This window comes from Pseudorca crassidens, chromosome 16 (assembly GCF_039906515.1).
Source record: "Pseudorca crassidens isolate mPseCra1 chromosome 16, mPseCra1.hap1, whole genome shotgun sequence".
NCBI lineage: Eukaryota > Metazoa > Chordata > Mammalia > Artiodactyla > Delphinidae > Pseudorca > Pseudorca crassidens.
In genome coordinates this window covers 84,901,057-84,909,497 of record NC_090311.1, presented here as the reverse complement: position 1 = coordinate 84,909,497, position 8,441 = coordinate 84,901,057, and the positions used below count along the sequence as shown (strand labels likewise).

The 8,441-nt window shown below is 38.8% G+C and overlaps 1 pseudogene; it reads right to left on the bottom strand.

Moving 5' to 3' along the window:
- Positions 1 to 6,561: 6,561 nt before the first annotated feature.
- Positions 6,562 to 7,030, bottom strand: LOC137208570 (histone deacetylase complex subunit SAP18 pseudogene; annotated as a pseudogene).
- Between the last annotated feature and the right edge of the window lie 1,411 nt (positions 7,031 to 8,441).

Here is an 8,441-nt window from a genome sequence, read left to right as displayed (position 1 = left end):
GGGAGAATTACTGGAGAAATGACCTGTATAATTCTTGCCTGGGGGCCTGAGGCACACTAAGAGCCAAATGGAAAGCAGTCATGTTGGTGACCCTTTATGAAAGGTGTCACCTTTAAGACCCCGACTCCAAATCCAAAGTCATGAAGATTTGCTCCTATGTTGTCTTCTATAAGTTTATAGATTTAGCTCCTAAATTTAGGTCTTTGATCCATTTTGGATGAATTTTTAAATTTTATGTTAGGCAAGGGTCCATCTCATTCAGACACACATAATTTCACCTGTCTGCCTGTGTAAGGAGGGGCATCTCCCATCCAGTGCATTACCTTTAGTTGTTATTTGTAAGGAGTTTTCATTAGATTCCAAAGGTTTGAAGAATAAAAGGAAATTAAATAATCCTCAAAGAAATGCTCTAAGGCTATAAAACATGTTCTGAGGAAGACTGTTTGTAAAAGGTTTGACGGGGGGTGGGGTGGGGGGCAGTGTGATTGTCACTAGCAGCCACGCACTGCCCTCTGGTGGTCACATGAGAAATGACAGGAGTGCTCAGGGTTCCCTGGTTCTGTTGCAAAAGAAGCCACATCTAGGGCTTCCCTGGTGGCGCAGTGGTTGAGAGTCCGCCTGCCGATGCAGGGGACACGGGTTCGTGCCCCGGTCCGCGAATATCCCACATGCCGCACAGCGGCTGGGCCCGTGAGCCATGGCTGCTGAGCCTGCGCGTCCGGAGCCTGTCCGCAACGGGAGAGGCCACGACAGTGACAGGCCCGCGTACCGCAAAAAAAAAAAAAAAAAAAAAAAAGGAGGCCACATCTAAACTCAGATATCTTCACAGGATTGCAGGTAGATCAAAACCAAATTTGTAAGATTCAACGTTTAGGGGGGAATCTTCTAGTGGAAGTAATTTTCCTATTATTTCACACTATGGAAAAATAGGCTTCTTCCCAAGTGCAGTATATCAGGGAGCATTTATGGAGCCCCTGAGTCAGGCACTGGGCTCCAGGACAGAAAGTCAATGCCTCTCAGGATGCACTGGGGGTGGCGTGGGAAAGTGTTGGTCACACCTGGTCTGCATCGCAGCTCTGTGTGTCTGGTTGAAAGAAAACAGAATATCAAACCAAAGCATGTTTATGGAATCCTTCCCATTGTATTAACACTAAAACCTTTTTAAAAATTTGAGAACTACCGCTCAGCATATCTATATTTCATCTAAATTAGATGCGATCATCCTATATTCCTAGTTACCTTTTCACTTAATATTAGTACTTATCCAAGTCATCAAAAGTTTTTGAAAACAGTATTCCTTAATATCTTATACATAAATTACGTTTCCATTTCACCATGGAAATATAGTACCCCCAAAAGTTTTAAATTTTAATCTAAAGCTTGCCTTTTACATTGATTTTAATGAGAATTCCTCTGAAGAGCTAAAATTCTTATGGAAAGTAAGTTATTTTGAGTCCTTGTTCCTTTTATCTGTTATTCCTTATCATTTATTTCTAAGGACTCTTTCACTTTCTTGATATTTTTGCATTTACCTGTAATTTTTCACTGAGATAATATTTTAAATTCCGATTTTAAGAATATCAAGAAGGACCTTGATGTACATAGATGCAAAAATCCTCAACTGAATATTAGCAAACCAAATTCAAGAATACATTAAAAGAGGGCTTCCCTGATGGCGCAGTGGTTGGGAGTCCGCCTGCCGATGCAGCGGACACGGGTTCGTGCCCAGTCCGGGAAGATCCCACATGCCGCGGAGCGGCTGGGCCCGTGAGCCATGGCCGCTGAGCCTGCGCGTCTGGGGCCTGTGCTCCGCGACGGGAGAGGCCGCAACAGTGAGAGGCCCGCGCACCGTAAAAAAAAAAAAAAAAAAAAAAGAATACATTAAAGGAATCATACACTATGATCAAGTGGGATTTATTCTAGGGATGCAAGAATGATTTAATATCTGAAAATCGGGACTTCCCTGATGGTCCAGTGGGTAAGACTTTGCACTCTTAATGCAGGGGGCCCGGGTTTGATCCCTAGTCGGGGAACTAGATCCTGCATACATGTCACAACTAAGAGTTCGCATGCTGCAACTATGAGCCTGCATGCTGCAACTAAAGATCCTTCATGCTGCAACTAAAGATCCCACATGCTGCAACGAAGATCCCAAAACTAAGACCTGGCACAGCCAAAATTAAAAACTAAAAAACAAAAATGTTGTTTTAAAAAAAATCTGCAAATCATTCAATGTGTTTGCAGCTTGAGTGCCTTCAGTGACAGCACGTACATTCGTGTCACTGTTGTGGTATTTCTCAGAGCAGAGCAGTTTGTATTGCTGGAACTGTTAATAGGGAATCTCAGATTCAATTTTTATTTGTTTATTTTAAAAATTTATTGAAATATAGTTGATTTACAATGTTGTGTTAGTTTCAGGTATACAGCAAAGTGATTAAGTTATAAATATTTATGTATTTGTAAATATTACATATATATATATATTTGGATTTTCTTCCATTATAGGTTATTACGAGATATTGAGTATAGTTCCCTGTGCTATATATCTATTTTATATATAGTGTGTATACTTTATTCCCAAACTCCTAATTTATCCCTCCCCCTCCTTTCCCCTTTGGTAACCATAAGTTTTTTTTCTATGTCTGTGAGTCTATTTCTGTTTTGTAAATAAGCTCATTTGTATTATATTTTCGATTCCACATATAAGTGATATCATATGATATTTGTCCTTCTCTGATTTACTTCACTTAGTATAATAATCTCTAGGTCCATCCATGTTACTGCAAATGGCATCATTTCATTCTTTTTTTAATGGCTGAATAGTATCCCATTGTGTATATGTACCACATCTTTTTTATCCATTCCTCTGTCGATGGACATTTAGGTTGCTTCCATATCCTGACTATTGTAAATAGTTCTTCTGTGAACATTGGGGTACATGTATCTTTTTGAATTATTGTTTTCTCAGGATATATGCCTAGGAGTGGGATTGCCGGGTCAAATGATAACTCTATTTTTAGTTTTTTAAGGAACCTCCAGTCCGTACTGTTCTCCATAGTGGCTGTACCAATTTACAATCCCACCAACACTGTAGGAGGGTTCTCTTTTCTCCACATCCTCTCCAGAATTTATGATTTGTAGACATTTTGATGATGGCCATTCTGACTAGAGTGAGGTGATACCTCATTGTAGTTTTGATTTGCATTTCTTTAATAATTAGTGATGTTTTTATGTGCCTGTTGGCCATCCCTATGTCTTCTATGGAGAAATGTCTAGTTAGGTCTCCCATGCATTTTTTAAAATTTTATTTATTTTACTTTTGCCTGCTTTGTTTCTTTATTGTTGTGCACGGACTTTCTCTAGTTGTGGCGAGTGGGGGCTACTCTTCGTTGTGGTGCGCAGGCTTCTCATTGCGGTGGCTTCTCTTGTTGTGGAGCATTGGCTCTAGGTGTGCGGGCTTCAGTAGTTGTGGCACATGGGCTCCGTAGTTGTGGCTTGCGGGCTTCAGAGAGCAGGCTCAGTAGTTGTGGCGCACAGGTTTAGTTGCTCTGAGACATGTGGGATCTTCCTGAACCAGGGCTCAAACCTGTGTCCCCTACATTGGCAGGCGGATGCGTAACCACTGCACCACCAGGGAAGCCCCCATGCATTTTTTGATATTAAGCTGTTTGTATATTTTGGAAACTAATCCCTCATTTGTCGCATCATTTGCAAATATTTTTTCCCATTCCATATGCTGTTTTTTGTTTTGTTTATGGTTTCCTTTGCAGTGAAAAAGCCTTTAAGTTTTATTAGGTCCTATTTGTTTACTTTCTGCTTTTGTTTCCATTACTCTAGGAGGTGGATTCAAAAAAATGTTGCTGCGATTTATGTCAAAAATTGTTCTCCCTATGTTTTTGTCTAGGAGTTTTATAGTATCCAGTCTTTTATTTATTTATTTATTTATTTGGGATATGCGGGCCTCTCACTGTTGTGGCCTCTCCCGTTGTGGAGCACAGGCTCCGGACGCGCAGGCTCAGCGGCCATGGCTCACGGGCCTAGCCGCTCCGCGGCACGTGGGATCTTCCCGGACCGGGCACGAACCTGTGTCCGCTGCATCGGCAGGCGGACTCTCAACCACTGCGCCACCAGGGAAGCCCCTAGTATCTGGTCTTATATTTAGGTCTTTAATCCATTTTGTGTTTATTTTTGTATATGGTGTGAGAGAATGTTGTGATTTCATTCTTTTCCATGTAGCTGTCCAGCTTTCCCAGCACCACTTATTGAAGAGACTGTCTTTTCTCCATTATATATCCTTGCCTCCTTTGTCATAGATTAGTTGACCATCAGTGCCTGGGTATATTTCTGGGCTTTCTATCAGATTCAATTTTTAAAAGCCTCTCAAGTCTAGGAAGCCAAGCCATGGACTCACCATCATATTTCCCCTGCAATACCTCGATTTGGGTGAACTTCTCTCTTCTCAATGTCCCCCAAATAGCCTAAGGTTCCTGAGTTTGTCAGGAAGTGAACTCCCTTCCTCACTTCCCAGGGTAAGCCTGGGAACCCTGTAAGCCAGGTACCAGACCAGTTATTTTCAAGGGACTTTGTAAGCATTGACCCCACAAAATCAACATAGTTCCTGAAAAGGGTTTGGTTCTATCTACATCTTTCTAAATATGACATTTCAGGCAAAGCCTTGGTAATAAATCGATGTTTCTAATTGTGTCCTGTTACAAGGAGAATAGATTGTTATATATGCAAATAACTTCATTGCCATGAAAAGAAGAATACAGTTAATCCTCTTGGTTCTAATTGCAAATTAATAGAGAAGCACTCTGTATCATTCAGAGTCTCAGCAGAAAACAGAGGGCTTACTTGGCTGTTATTTTTCAGCAGAATTTAATTAAGGGCGGTTTGAGAGTGATGGAGGAAAAAATTAAAGAACCAGTAATGGAGATTAAGGCACCCAAGATCTAGCAACAGGAGGAGGTTTCTAATGTCACTAGGTCAGAGGGAGAAAGAAGAGGGAAGACTGTAGGATGAGGTTTTTCCCCAAAAGAGCTGTAGTTAAAGACAGACCCATCCACTGAAAAATCCACAGTGATGAGGCAGAGAGAGAACAAAGTAACATCTAGACCTCTGTGCTCCATACTCCAGAACCACTGGCAGCCAGAGGGCAAGGGAATCCCAGTAAGTTGATACTGGTCAGCCCCCTGGACACAGAGCAGGGCAGGGAAGGATAAAAAAGGAACAGAATTGCAGGGTAAGGAGATAAGAGATGGGGCAGAGGCAAAAGAAGAATGACCAGCATACACTCTAAGTGATCTACGTGGCTTGGATTCCTTCCTTTCCATTCAACGAGTTATGTCTAAGAGGTTAAATCACTAAAGAGTGACTCAAGACTGCCCTTTTAACAACCTGCACTTTTAAAAATTGAAGTTTAGTTGATTTACAATGTTGTGTTTCAGGTGTACAGCAAAATGATTCAGTTATATATACATTATGTTCTCTGTGCTATACAGTAGGTCCTTGTTGTCTATTTTATATTTACTAGTGTGTATCTGTCAGTCCATTATAGCAGTTATCCCATTTGATGTATATGGTTCTTACTGTTATTACTTGTTTAATGTCTGCTTCCCATCATGCATTTTCCCTTAGGACAATGAGCACATTCCTTCTTTTCATTACAGCATCTCCACTGACTAAGCTCAGTGCCAATCTCTAGGGAGCACTTGGCAAATATTTGGAAATGGATGGATGAATAAAGGAAAACATATCTGCAGTTCTGAACCCTTGGATTCAACAAACCCCAGGTCGTGTGGTACTGTAATATTTACAAGGGAAAAAAATATCTGCATATAAGTGAACCCATGCAGTTCAAACCCATGTTACTCAAGGGTGAACTGTATTCAGTAATAGTTGCTAAATTCCAGAGGGATCAGGGAGAGAGAAAAGATAAATGTATATTATTTTTAATTTACAAAGGCTTAATGTATTAAACTGTTGCAAGTAATAGATAGCTTGTTAAAAAAAGGGCAAGATGGTTTCTTAATCTGGAATATAAGTCATTAAAGAACCAGCATGTTTCAAACAAAAGTTTAGAAAAATTATAATCATCTTTATCAGTTCATTCAGTCACATGTAATTCACTCTTATTTTGCTTGATTTGGGGTCAGCAGTTCAGCAACACATCAACGTCTCCACTAAATCTTTCCTTTTTTGTTGATGATGAAGCACATTTGTGTGTAACTGACTGTAAGAGCTTTCAGAAAGCATCAGAGTAAAAGGATAACTATGAATGACAAAAGGCTTAAGATGGTCAGGATTAAAGACCTGATGAGAGTTCACTTTAATGCAACTGACTAGGAAATTTGATTGTTTCAGTGACATAACATTTTAAGATAATAACTGGAATTATGACTAATTACATTATAACTGGACATTTCATGGACAACAAAGACATTGACATATTTCTAGGAAATTTATACAATTTTGGAAACATATTAATAGCATATATCCATAAAAATATAAACTAAAGAAGATTAAACATTCCTTTTTTTCATAAGAAATTTTAAATAAAATTTAATAGGGTTGCATATAGTCAGAAGGAGGAAGTGCCCCATTTAGAGGGGTGATTGTTATGTCAAAGTGATCTCCTACAGGGAACTTCTGAGACTGCAGGGTTACAGAATCATCAGTCTTCTTTCTCCTAGACATGGTGCTGCCAGTCTTCTTATTTGACACCTGAATCTTTTAAGTTCCATAAAACAGTTGCAAAATTGATCTATGTACCCTTTCTAGCTCCTGGGTAGACTTCTTTTACTAAACGAGTCAGTTCTTTCAAGGTTGCATTCAACCAAGTATTCAACCAAGTGTAGCTCTGTAGCTCACCGGATTGTACATTTCTGCAGGAGAATGTGTCCATTCCGTGGTGGGAGAAGTTACTGGTGGTGAAGACACACAGCAGCAGCAGGAATGTCTTCTCTTTATGGATGGGCTTCTCTGGCTCCTTCTTAATTTCCTCCCGGGTAACGTGTACCTTCACCTCCATCATCCTCCTTCATAAACACTGCTTCTTGTTTGACAGTGCTTTCTGTGTAATTTAGTATATCAAGTAAACCTAATTAGTTTAACATCTATCTTTTTACAAGGTGTGAGAAGAAATCCTTTGAGATTTTCCAGGAGCCCTCTGGGAAATCTCAGTCAGTTCAAAGTCAATAAAACTTTATTTAGAAATTGATTCAGGATGTTGTCCAAAATGTCAAAATGTTTGAACATTTAATTAAATAGAATTACAGATCACTATGAAACAATCCTTCTTATCTATTTAACCAAAGTGACAATAAAATATTTCAAAGGCAAAAAAAAAAGTTATATGTTTGTAAAAGAACAAAAACCAAAAACCATATCTCTTTCAATACAGAGAATTCTTGATTTTGTTGACTAACCAAAGACACGATAAAGACAACAGGAAGTACAGGAAACTACTTTAAGACACAAAATAGTTGTTTCCTAGGCAGATTACTCAAAGGGTAAAGAAAAATCTTTTCCAATCTCTTATTGAAACAGACTGATAATACAAGAAACTTTGTCATTTTGACAGAGATAAAGCAAATTCTAGTTTTCCATCCTACACTGTTGGCCTTATTAAAAACAAACAAACAAACCTTATAAATAAGTTTATTCAATCTTAGCCGGCTTGATCATACAAGTTTCTCTCTTTTCCACAGACCTGTTACAACTTTATTTTCCCATTCAGGCTCTTGTCCCTAATCCCTCTTATGCATTCTGGAACACTGACACAACCTCTAAATTATTTTAGGGCAAAAACAACCTGTTCTTTCACCTCACCAAAACCACATCCATAATACCTTTTTTACCCTTCCTTACCAAAAACCAATTTATTTTCTTTGCATATTTTGAACACAGTTTTTACTTCACCCTTATTATTCCCAATAGTTCATGTAAATATATTAGAATTCTTACCCTTTATAACCTTAATTTCTAGTGAAAATTAGGAAGTAGGAGATTGTGAACCACCAAATGTCAGCATTCCAAAGGAGACTAGCACATTTATGAATACACCATTTTATAATTATACTGGCATAGGTATCCTTCATTGCACAATTTTTCAACGTGGCAAACACGTTTTTCAACAGACCCCAATATTATTAGACTCTCTAAAGTAATAGCCAAGAGTAGGTAAATTAAAAATTGTATTAATTTATGCTTCAGTATTTTATCTTCTTTGGAAATGATCAGGGAGAAAGGGTCATAGGATGGTTAATGGGTCTGCTTGTATTTTCCATACCTGAGGGTTAATTTTGTTTGTGTGTTATGAGGAAATCACCCTTTTATTCTAGATTTACAGGTTGATGCAGTAGCTTGTTCTTATTTAACTTTTAATTTCACCTCTCATTCTAGCTTTCTACAGAACTGTCACAATCAATGAACAAATATGG